General features: G+C 38.6%; 1 protein-coding gene across 6 annotated transcripts in view; it reads right to left on the bottom strand.

Annotated features, from left to right (window-relative positions):
* Positions 1–12,019, bottom strand: part of LOC143424536 (EGFR adapter protein) — a 261,708-nt gene that overhangs the window by 13,923 nt on the left and 235,766 nt on the right. The gene's annotated exons all lie outside the window — the stretch shown is intronic.

Below are 12,019 nucleotides of genomic sequence, written 5' to 3'. Positions count from 1 at the left end.
TAACAAGCCAAATGGCGTTAAATAAAAGTGTCTATCTTCGGAGATATAGCGCTTCAAATTTTTTTTAATTTTAATACGGGTCAATGGGGGTTTTAAGACGATTGAGATAGGTCAGTGACTGGGTGCGAGCGAGAGGTCCGAGTCCTTTCAACGAGACTGACATAATAACCGATTAAAAATTATCCTTTTCTTTACACGACGATATCTCGAGAACCGGAAGTTGGATCCGGATGATTCGAAAACTGCTATCAAGGGGAAGGTTTCCAGTTTCTAATGAGCTAAATCACGTTATATAAAAGTGTTTATTTTCGAAGATATAGCGCTCCCAATTTTTAGTCTATTGGGGTTTTATTAAGTAGTTTCTTATTGAAAATGTTGAACTTTTTTCGTGATTAAATTCTGTTAAACATTGGGAACCAATGTTCACTTACTAGATAGATATGTAAAATAAAGAAAAAATGTATTTTATTATACAAATTGCCTTTGTAAAGAAAATTAGAAGAAATTTGCAAGATAGAGTAGCTAAAATTTTCAAAATACAATCTTATTTTGTATTCGAAAGGTGACTTAGAATCGCTAGAATTTCCATGCGGTAATTTGAGTTTTTCGTCGATTGATTTCAAGCTTTGAAGCCCGACAAAAGTAGATTTCAGAAGTAAAATTAGCTGGAGTGAAGATGAATTTGATTTTGAAATATAAAATCGTGATAGAGAAAGAAATCGGGAAATTAGAGTGATAGACAGCGAATCCAAAAATGACCGCGATGCCCTGCAAGACTTTAATAATTCAAAATGGACAGCTTGCGATGAATCCAGAAATAAAATACGTTATTGCAACTTAATTTGTAATAATAAAATTATAATTACAGTTGCTATTTCGCTCGATTGAGAAGATCGTCGATGTCTCAAAGGATTAAATAATACTTAAACGTAACCAGAACCGATCGCGATTTCAAACGTTACTCCCTCCCGTTATTAAATGGATCCCCAACGAGGAATAACGAAGAATTTAATCCGCAGTTTTAATTAATTGCCCTATGCCACGGAACAATGCAGAAAATGTATAGAACAGTTGCGACGTAAAGACTGTTGTCCGCCACAAAGCGGTCGCCTCATAGAAACGTTCTCAAAGTATGCACCATTCTGTTCGAGATCAAAAGAGGCGTAAATGCGCCGCTTACGACGCTAAAAAACTCGTCTTTGGCTCCGAAACTGATCTTTGTTTACGAATAAACGATAAACCCGACAAAAGCTCTCTAGCCAGAGGCAAAAATGAGCGAGAGAACGAGAGAAAGAGAGAGAGAGAGGGAGAAAGATAATAGATTCGCGAAATCCAAGAGCAGGCAGGGATCACGCACAATATATAAACCAACGCAGAGTCGGCCGCGTACCGGATAAGACGAACGTAAAAAAGTATAGAAGGGTGGCGTGCTGGCGCTCTCACTCCCGTTCGCACAATGCGTCGTCGTCTTTTAGGTGGCTTTCGCGGTGCACACCGTCGACGTGAACCATTAATACGCACTGCCTGGGCTTTTATGAGCTGTGGAAAAGAGAGCGATGGCCTTCTACTCGGCTACCTACCATCTCGGCCTGTTTTCACCCCCCGGGTTCGTTCCGACGGTGGTTCGACGATGCGTGTTTACCTCGCGGCTTGCCAGGCAACGGCAAGTCGTCGTCCATTTGCAATCAAACTTGCGTCGACAGTGCCGTATCATTCTGGGAACGACGCACACGCAGGGGGCCGTGCATTCACGCGTGGCCCACGGCCGGCACGCGTGTATGCGCGCCCCAGGACCTTTCTAAACGCAGACACGAGCCGGGGCGGGTCTAGCCAAGGGTTGCGACGTGAGTGCTTATTACACATTCAAGCCCTGCATTTGCACTGTGGCCTGACGGGAAGCTGCACGCTACTCCCTCATCCCCTCAGTTCCCTGAACTCCCACTGGGTTGCCGCTCGCCACCGTTCCTCTGCCTCCTGCGCACCCCTCGCACGCTCTTCTTCCTTCTGTTCCCTCCTCGTCCGGGTAAGGGCGTTTCGTTATACGTACACGACATACCGCTGGCCATTGCCGTGGACCCGACAAAAAGATCTACCGCCGCGCTCACCGAGATTCCATTTTTCCCTCCGCATTTCCGTTTCGTCTTGTTGCTTCCCAGAGTTCGCATGGCTGTTTCTGTCTTCGCTGAACCGCTTTTCGACCGCTTTGCAGCTTCACGTTGCCGAAAATCTTGCCGCGTCCACGATCGGGACAAACGCTGCTTTTGCGTGCCATTCGATCGTGGCTACTCGAGCGATGGTAACAGAAAACGTTTTCACCGTTTCTGTGCTCGCGTTTTGGTGGTTTTTTAGTTTGCATTGCGAATTATCTTTGGTGTATAACGGAGATTTTTGCGCAACATCTGAATTAATGTGGAATTAATGTAGATCGTGGATATTGGGTTTGGAAGATTACATTTTTAATTAATTTGTTTTCTCCATGGTTTTTTAAATCTTCGTGTAGTTCCCAAATGTTCAAGTAAGTTTCATGTAGATATTACAGCGCTAAGATTGTAATACTATTTACGTGAAACATATTTTATTCTGCGAAAATACTCAACGAGATGAAACTTATGCCAGCATTTAAAATATTTGCAGTTCTGTAAATAAGATGAAACGTTCGCGAAGCCGCCAGTAACTTCGCGGTCAGATTTTAAAGCTCAAAGGTATCCAACTCTCAAACCCTTTCTAGCTAATTAAATCGTGTATGCATATAATAAATGGATCTGGTAAGCACGTCAGCTGTTACAGCGTCCTTAATTCAATGAAATCCAAGTGAACGTCAGTGGCGTCAGCAGTAAACGGTTCGGCGCGCTTTTAAAATTAATGGTCCCTCTATCCTCGTAATTGGTCGAAAGAAAACTAGAGGGCTGCAACGAGCTAGGTCCGATGGTTGCATAACCGAGGAACGTCGTCGCGAGTGCATCCGCATCGAAAGCAAACAAGCAAACATTTATTCGAGATACTCGCTTAGGAAACGATTCGTTCGTTCCATTTCGCGTATCAGCCAGGTTTATCGCGTTTTCTTCGTCTCTGCCTACGCGACGAATGCGTGCGGTCAACAATGTAACTTACGTGCCGCAACACGTCCAACGTTATTTCGAGGCGCGCGCTGCGAGAGTTGCGGGGGTTTGCGAACGCGCAACTTATGAGACGGCGTGGCCGGACAGCAATTATAAACGCAGTCCGCCTCGTAATTGAAATATCTCGAAGCTGACGCGAGCATCCAGCTCGACTACAAGCCTGCGAATCAGAAAGTTATTCGGACCGACTACTCGCAATTGGATCGCGCGAGCCAATCCACGGAAAATAAATCGCATTCACCGCTCGTGGTGCCTACTTTTTTTCTTTTCATTATTTTCTAACCGCGAATTGAATCGCCTGGTCTGCTTCGAGGTATTTTTACCGCACGATTTTTAAATGGAATCAAAATTATAGCTGTCTATAAGTACAACTGCTGGTTTTAGGGCTGCGATTAATGCGTGTACCGTTTTTGAGAAAGGGACGAGAGCGATTTTTTTAGTTTCTGAGGTTGTGAACGTTCGAGAAAGTGCTTTAGACATTTCTAAAGAATTTCTTCCGTTTTATCCAGAAATATTGGTGAAATTATGTATTTAAAGGCTTGAAGTGTAGAACGGTTATCAAACTTTGCTCAAATGCGATATAAAATTAGTGAAAATATTTTTATTCCGTAAATTTAATCTTCTTCCCTTAAGTTTTTAGAAAATTTAAAGACTACGTCCTTATTCTGTGATGTTTCTTCTTGCTAAAATTTATCTATGTAAATTTATCTGCATACGTACTTGCATATGTGTACGAGCAATTGATAAACTCGAAAAATCCAAAGGAGAACGCGGCACGTCTAACTGAATCTACCTACATAAGTACTTACGTGGTACTTAAGTACACTTAGCTGAACTGTTGTGCGTCACAGCATTCGTTGACATCGCTTGACACGCCCTGAAGCCAATTGACTAAATAAAATCATCGTACTCGTACATTTTCTTTCATTTGTCAACTCAAGCCACTTTAAAAACAGTGTAGTGGTTAAAAAGAGCACTTATCAATTTCTTTTGAAAATAATCGAGGTCGAATCGAAATTAATTCTTATCGAAAATTAAAAGGCTACGAATGCAAGTAAACAGCGTTGCAAATCTGTGGCAGTTACTGCATTCACGATCATTAGCCGGAAGAGCATTGAAAACAGGTCTTTTCTATTGAACTATTGTTGATTACGTTATTTGAAAATCGCTATCTTCAGACTAGTATGGTTCTTTAGCTCGTGAAGTTGTTTTTTCAATTTTCTAACACTGAAAAGGTTATTAAATGTTATACAGACCAATGCTTAATGTTGCAGGTCGAATTGGCTATAGTAGAGTACAATAAATTCGCGGTTTTAGATATAATGTGTGAAAAATACATCGTGTCCTGATTACGTGGGACAAACCTTGTAATTCATGAGAATAGAATGACATATCATCAAATAATATTTAATATGATAACAAATACAATTCAATTTGAAGATCTTTCAAATTTACAATAAGTTTGCTCGCAAATTACAAATGACTACCCCAATTTTATGCATACAACGAAACAAAAAATGCAATATAAAAGATCGTTACCATACGTATCAGTATCCATTTTTCATTAGAACCAAATGTGAATATTAAAACATATACAGACTTCAATAAAACGTTCAAATACATTTATTTGCTAGGCAAATTGTACGTTCGTACAAAAATACGGAAACAGAATTCGTTCGTACGATTCGTTGTCCAGTGTTGTCCAACGAACGTTTAGAAATGACACGCCTCGACGGTGTAATGATCGCGTGTAACACAAAAGCGTGAAAGGGCAAAGAATTTGGTGCGTCCGCCTCAGTCTCCATTCTTTTTGACACACATGGGGCAACCACAATGGACTCGTCCCGCGATCGCCATAATGATCGCGACGGTACAAGTTCTCGTCACGATGGAAAGTTTAATCGCGATTGCGCGATTTCACGGTTAAAACTAAATTCGTATTGCCATGCGAGAGAGCCAGTGACGCGTAAAGAACGTCCCCCTAACCGTGTATTATGCATTCAGACGGGTGGTGTTCCTCGTATCGGTCGTGATTTTCATTACAAATGATTAACTACGTTGTCCACCGTGTATATATGAACGCTTTCGCGTTTTCTGCGATAATGCTCGCAGCTTGTCTCTCTTGAGGATAAACTGGCGATAGGATGTTACGATAACGATTTATGATACTCTTTTGTTCTCCATTTTCTGTTACACAGTATCGTCCATAAATATTTTCAAGTATCTTTGAAATTTATTGCTGATTAATGGATAAATAGGCCTGTTATCTTTTTTGTGGTTTCGAATGAGGGAGACTATCAGTTTAAATTATTTGTTGACTAATTTTTTAGTAGTGTATATTAATATTAATATCTGATTTGTCGATGTACGAGTCAGATTTCACTCAGATGTCACTAGTTCGATTAATTTAGGAAAACGTCTCTTCTTTAGAAGATATATAGCTTAAAAATTGAACAGCTTCAAGAGGAATTAATATCGTAATCAGGACATGTGTCAGTTATGGTTGCTAATTTTTTAACTCTGCATAAATTGAAGATATTCAAGTGCATTGTGTAATATTATTACACAATATTATTTAAAAATTAAATTCCGGCATTCTAAATTGAAAATTGATAAAATTAGTCGTAGTCTTCAGAGAAAAGAAATGTTTAGTGATGGCAGTTTAACAAAAAGTTACAGAATTTTAGCAAGCACTAGCGCACATTATATCCTTCTAATTTATGAACCAATAATTTTCACATCAATGTTAAAGTATTATCAAACTTCATATCATCTGCTGTGCTTGAAACTGTAGTTAACACTTTGTTTTACTGTTTGCGTGGTTAGAATTGCCATAAACGAGTATTGTTGTTTTGCACGAAATTTCCTCATTAATAATGCTCGTTTCACTTGCTGAAACTAAGTTTATAATGTGACACGAATTTGTCTTTGGATTGCACATTTCGAATAAAAAATGCAAATTGCATCGAACATTTGAAAACACGCTAAACGAATATTAAAAAAAAAATTGTATAACGTGTCAAGCAGTGCTAATCTGGTTGTAGATAGATCAAAGAGAAATATTACAGTTACAAATTTTTTTATTCGCAATTTTTTAACAAAGCCACGTCTTCTCACAAATAAGTACCTGGATATTTTCGATCGTTAGCGTACCTGCGAACAATGCTACACAACTTTATTCACAGTGTCCTCGAAACGTCAGCCTATCCAAACGGATCTTTTGACACACGAGAAATCCGGATATACCACATGATAAATTGAGCTATCAAATAATGACCGTCCACGAAACATACGTTCGTGGAGATCGAAATTATTCTTACACGTCCATTTATAATTCTTCGTTACTTCGCGATTATTGCAAAGCTGTCTGTAACCGAATGGAGTTCTATTCTACTTGATTAATACCATTTTTAACTTTCGAGTAAGCAGGCAATTATAAAGCATTTAAAAATTTCCAAGTTAAATCACACGATTCATATTCAGCTCTTCTAATCCTTCTCCTTTAGACATTCTCAAGCAATTATTTTCGATTCTGATAAGACACAGACGCATTACATTTTACTATTTTCCTATACAAAATTAGGGTACTTGTTTGTGATTAAATTTAAAATTTACTACCATTAAAATTGCATTATAATTGTTATCGCGTTAAATATTAGTTACAATCTTAATAGAATTAAATAGAGAGGATAGTTCAAATTCTATGACTGTAAACACACGCTTGTACCCAGCTATTTTACTCGAGGAAGAACGGAGAGGGGAAAGAGCGGGCTTTCGAAACGAGAGATCGGTCGTGTCATCGAGAAAAATTTATCCTCCTCGTAGGCGGTGCAGAAGCAGCCGACAAACGAAAATACGATTCCCGCCCCGCAGAAGAACGGATTCTGCTACGAATTTAAGAGCGATGAAATCATCGTTCCCCTCATTTCGCTCCTCCTCCATCTGGACGTTGACTCGGAACGGCCACTGGCCCTCCTCGACGCTCTTACAATTAGATCCGGGTTTCTTTCGAGCAATCGTCGTTGCCTAGCGCGGGCCGTGCCATCGTTGAGCTCAATTTTTTGTTTACGACCGTGTGAATCGACCGTGAGCCCCTGATGGTATTTCTTTTGTTCGACGAAACGTGCGAGCGGCTCGAAGAAAGCCAACGCGGCCCATTTTCAAATACCCCGTTTACCATTGAGTAATATCGGGGATTTAAACGGACACGCCATTTTTCATTCCTACGCTCTGTGTTGCTAATTAATTGTACCACTGTTTTATTTTTTTTGTGATAAACGAAGCGTTCATCTGTGGTTTGATTTATGCATTTTAGGTTTATCGTTCGAATGTTATGAATTATTGTAGATGATAGGGGTTGATCTGTCCAGACGTTGAAATTTTAAGATCCTTCGAAGCACGAGAAAGTTTTAAATTTGAAGAGTGGGAGGTTTTCAATCGTTTTCATAATTTGAGACTATCGAGATTGAAATAGCAAAAATTGTAAGATTAATTAGTAGGGAATTATTCGTGATATGAGTGAAGTTGGTGGATTCACGTGTGCATTCGATACTTGAATTAATGAGAGAAGAAGTCGAGGAAATAAATGGCTATTTCTAAATAAGAATCTGAACAGAATAGCAATTTTTCATTATTACTTTCATTTAACATTATTATATCCGTTTATATCTTGTTCAAAAGTAACCAATAATTATTCATACATTCAACAAAATTAACACTTCAAATTTCGAGAGCTTCGAGTCTCCAAGTTTCGAAGTCTCGAGATCTCGCAAAGTTTCAAACATGAGTTTCACAAGTTTAAAGATTAAGTCAAAACCCACCCCTATTAAAAATCACGTCATCGAGTAGTGCCAAGCAAAGCTAAAAATAAATTAAAGAAATATAAAATATAAAATTGATCATGCATAACATTGGTCCAATTAAAAATCTTGACAAGTATCAGCAACACAAGAAACAGGCTACCAGAGAATCGTAGGCACATACGCTCTACAGTCGATCGTGTCTCGCGACTTGCGTATCGCGGTGACACTTTTCGACGTGGAATGTGAACAGCACGATCGCGTTACGTGGCACTAAGGCTCGATACACACTTCGTTCTTGGCTGCATCGCATCCTACGAGCGTCCATTCAGTCAGTTGCTGTTCGATCACGCTGATCGTATCTCCACACAATGATCTATCGTTGAACTTGTCGAGAATCAGTTTCCACTTTTGTACTATCGTACTATCGAGTTCGCGAGCATTTCTCTGGTGCAACGACAGTCTTTTTGGATGACGAATTGATTAGAACTGCTTTCGTATTCGACGAGGGCGACGAAGGAAGTTAAAGGTCGATAAAAATAGAAAGATGGATCAATGAGGAGAAGATTAGTATCTTATGTTATATTCTCATCCCAGAGAATGATTTCTATTTAGCCATTTGCTTTATGGTGCGCTAGATGATGATGGCGTTGAGATTGGAACGTTACGTTCTGTACACACTTACGATCTCGTATTTTCAATTTGATCAAATTTTATTTCGTTGCTTTCTGATATACGCGTTATTATTATGGATAATGCTTCAATCTCGACCCATTGTGTGAATACATAGATTATAAAATAGAAGAATAACGTTTGGTCGAACAGAAAATAGAGTATTAAGTCTGAAATGGTTAAATGGAATTTGTGAATAGTAGGAATATTGAAAATATGTGAATTTCTTCCAATTGCACGGAATCAATCAAATGAAAATAAATTAAAATTTTATTCGTTCGCTTAATGAGAAACGAAATAGGAAAATCGTTTTCTGACTATGTAAAACTGTTGATTATGTAGTGTATTGCATAAATACGATAGGGAACTGATTTGTAGTTGCACACACTCTTTGTTTGTCAAAGTTTCTACGATATTAGCTGGAGAAGTTAACTTCAGATCCAACGAACAGAAGTTCTCAAGTTATATACAAAGTGTATACATTTGCCTAATGCAAACTTTTAAGGAACTCGGGCAAAGTGGGTAACTAAATGCAGATTTCACCATCTTTATAAAATGCGCATTAATATCGTAGACAGTCCGTAATTGCATTTTCATTCGTTAACGAATGCTACGAAGTTAGCAATAAATTATCGTGCGAAAATTGTTTTATTTACGAATTATAAACACGAGTGACAAGTGAAGTGCATGGTATAAAATGTTTTTTTGAGATAGAAAAATTGCATTCGTACACTGTACTATTTTATCAGATCACTGAATTTACTAAAATATCCACTTATATTAATTTTAATTGGAATAGAATATATTAGTCTTTTTTTATTTCGATAGCTACTATTACAAATAAAAGAAAATAATTTATACAGCTTGCAACGAAATCGAAATCTCCGTAATGAATGTTTGATATCACTTTTGTTAGTAGAAAATAATAGCTTTGTGTTCCAAATGAAATTCTATGGTGCAATTATGTAATCAGAATCCACATCCAGCTCCATAATGACAGTCGAACGAAATGGGAACTGTGATTAGACAGGTATAATTTTTAATGCGGTTAGCTTAGCTATTACCTCGCATAACATTTCTGAGCAGTTCAGCAAATTGTGAAACTCCTGAAACGTAGCCAAGTAAATCAATCAAGCTGTCCCGCAGCTGCCCCCGTGGATCATCAATTAAAAAACGCTTGAGACCAGTAATTTTTAGAAGAACTTCCACTCGTTTGACATTGTTGCAGCACTTTACAAAGAAAACCGCGAATGAGGGAATCTAATTACTTTGTTAATTATTCCTTTCATTAAGATCAATTCGAAATTAAAAGAATTAAATATTAAGTATATTAGTTAATAATCGCGTGCAGGTATTTTTTGCAAAATTCTACCAATTTTAAATGTTCAAATAATTTTAACACTAAGTTTACCAAAGCGTTATTTCGATCCCTCTGAGGAAACTTTTCTTGAAGAAAATTATTGCCATATTTTATGAGAATATTTTAATTAGAATAGAGATTAAATTGGCGACTATATATCTTATAAAATATGGCAATAATTTTCTTGAAGAAAATGAACGAAAAGTTTTCTCAGAGATATCAAAATGGCCCTTGATAAACTTAGAGTTAAGAAAAAAAAGCAGATCCAACTTAAGTAACGCAATCTCCATAAAGTTGAACAAAATTTACCAAACAAATATCGTACAATAGAAATGAATTAAAACTGTGCTGTCTTCGACTAAAGTTTAATAGAAATGAATTAAAACTGTGCTGCAAGCGTCCTCGAATCTGTGACGGTAGCCATGCGCACGCGTATGAAACGAAAGAAATTTCACGTTCGAGGAGAGAGTGTATATGAAAATTCAGTGGACATTTTCTACAAAGTTCACCAAATACATATCGTACAAAAGAAATGAATTAAAACTGTACTGCAAACGTCTGCGTACCTGAGACAGTAGCCATGCGCACACGTATGAAGCGAAAGAAATTTCACGTTCGAGGAGGGAGTGTATATGAAAATTCAGTTGAACGTGGACGGATGCGGAGTCGAGGAACCGCGGCAAATTGGTACGCAATTTCAGGTGGACGTCTCGGGCGTAAAGACGGTGGAAACGAGGATCGAAGTGGACCGAAAGGACGGCCAGGTTGCTGCGGCTTTGCCCCGGCGCGGCGTGACGGGCCACATTCCACGCATTCCACGCGGTCACGGCCATATCTCCCATTCCTCTAGATTTCCCGTCCCGCCGGCAGCTCTGCCAACCATCGGGTACCATCGCCACCACCGACACCGTACACTTCGCCGCTGCCACCATTATCTTTTGTCGAACATTCTTCCGTTTTACTTGTACGCTCGCCCTTCCTTTTTACCGATATCGCGCAAGATTAGAGCACCTCTGTGCCTCCCCCTTCAGTTTTTGCTACCGTTCGATGCTGCCACGGTACGTCCTCGAATCACGCGATTAATCGGTTCCAAAGGTTCTGGCGTAACTCGAGGAGAGCACGAAATTTTGCATTTTTTTTTAATCGTCTTCCAACCCTTTTCTTTTTTTTTTATAATTTAAAGTGTACCTTGCAATGTTATTAGTCGAGGGAAATATTGAACTTAGAAAGAGAATTCTGTTAAGAATGCTGTTTGAAAGAAGATCCATTGTGCTATTTAATATTAAGGATAGCTATAAAAAACATTTCGAACACAAGCTAGCCTCTTCATTTTTACAATTTATCGATTAATTGCTTACATCGTAAAGCAATTATTTGACGCCTGAACATTACGTTAATACAATCGCGAATCACGCGCAAACAGCGGAGTAGAATTTCGATTATCGAAACTAATTCCGGTATACCTCGCGAGATAGTTTGGATAATCAAATTTCGTGGTTGATCGGGCAACCGCTTTCATTCCGCGGGACAGTGGTTATTGATCGCAAGCCTACACTATTTATTAGCACTAGGAAATTTGGTGCGACGGAATGACGCGTGGGGGAACTGGAACTGCGGTGCACAGTAACGAAAGAACTTTAATTCATATTCATACGAGCAAAGTAGAGCGAATGGAAGACTGAACGATCGAACGTTTATGAAACTATGCACGGCTGTTATCGCGTTGGTATTATCGTTGTTAATTCAATCAAATAAAATCTTAAATCGAAGCAAGTGAAATATTAGCGGTGAATAAAATGTACGCAAAATATAGTTTAATTTTTGTACTTTAATGTCAGAGTTGCACTCATTTGTCACGTGAGTTTTGAAAATCAAGTGATTAAATAACACGTACCGTAGAATGTTTAAAAAGTAGCGGATGTAATCATTTTTAACGAAACTTAACGTTTGTTGTTTCAGTTATATTTTCCAGTGAGTTTCTCCACTGACACATTTTGTCACGTGTTGGAATTAAATCGTAAATACGTATAATACACAATGCATATGGGTCATTGCTTCCGGCTCGTGAC

The sequence above is a fragment of the Xylocopa sonorina genome, chromosome 6 (genome assembly GCF_050948175.1).
Source record: "Xylocopa sonorina isolate GNS202 chromosome 6, iyXylSono1_principal, whole genome shotgun sequence".
In the NCBI taxonomy this organism is placed as follows: Eukaryota; Metazoa; Arthropoda; class Insecta; order Hymenoptera; family Apidae; genus Xylocopa; species Xylocopa sonorina.
The sequence above is the reverse complement of the archived record's forward strand: the minus strand, read 5'-3'. Positions and strand labels throughout refer to the sequence as shown.